Source organism: Nicotiana tabacum, chromosome 10 (genome assembly GCF_000715075.1).
Source record: "Nicotiana tabacum cultivar K326 chromosome 10, ASM71507v2, whole genome shotgun sequence".
In the NCBI taxonomy this organism is placed as follows: Eukaryota; Viridiplantae; Streptophyta; class Magnoliopsida; order Solanales; family Solanaceae; genus Nicotiana; species Nicotiana tabacum.
Window position 1 is genome coordinate 131,640,782 of NC_134089.1, and position 915 is coordinate 131,641,696.

The following is a 915-nucleotide window of genomic DNA, read 5'->3' on the forward strand; positions in this document are numbered from 1 at the left end:
ACAGATCTTAATTTTCTTTTTCGAAGTACTGTAGCACCCAGTGCTTATTCGAAAAACATCAAAGCTACTGCCTTCATGTATCGTGGATGTGATCTGTGAGATGTGAAGAACATTGCTTAATTCGTGACTCTTAATTTTGCAGCTAAATCTATAACCATCGCAACAGATTTCAAATCTCCTTGAGTTACTATAGCATCACGATTCTTTTGGAAAAAGCTACAGCTTAATCTTGATGTAATTTAAGGTGTTGTAGTACTATATGGAGTACTAAAGAATACCATGGTTTCTTAGTATAGATCTTGATTTTCATTTCAGTTCGAAGACCACTGTAGGTTGACAGAATATGGGCTTTTGAGAGAGGAAACACGAGCAGCTAAGTTGAAGTCAATCATGGCCTCTAAGGCCGGCGACCAGTCACCTCCAATGGCTGGTCTGCCCTCCCATGCTCCCCCCTCCATTACAAACAACCCCATAACAATACACAAGCCTTTAGATTATTCTAACATTCTAAATCCAGCCACGATCAATGCACAAGCTCAAGGAAACACGAAACAGTTTACTGCTGATACAATTTCATTCTGTCATCCAGTGCTCTTTCAAGGACAGCCTTTGGTGAAGTTCACTGAATCTGAGGTGGAGCAAATGAAGGAGATTGAAGGCTTGCACTATGCAGTAGTGTGCAAATTTTCTTATGGATGGCCTAAGCTCAATGAACTACGTCGAATTGTACCGCTGAAATGTGGGATTAAAGGAGAGTGTACCATTGGATACTTACGCGAAAGGCATGTACTAATACGTTTGACACTACGACAAGACTTTATTGAATTTTCTTCGAAGAGTGCGTATTATGTGAAAGACAAGCATGGCAATGAATATCAATTAAGGACGTTGATATATGATTCAAAATTCAAGGCT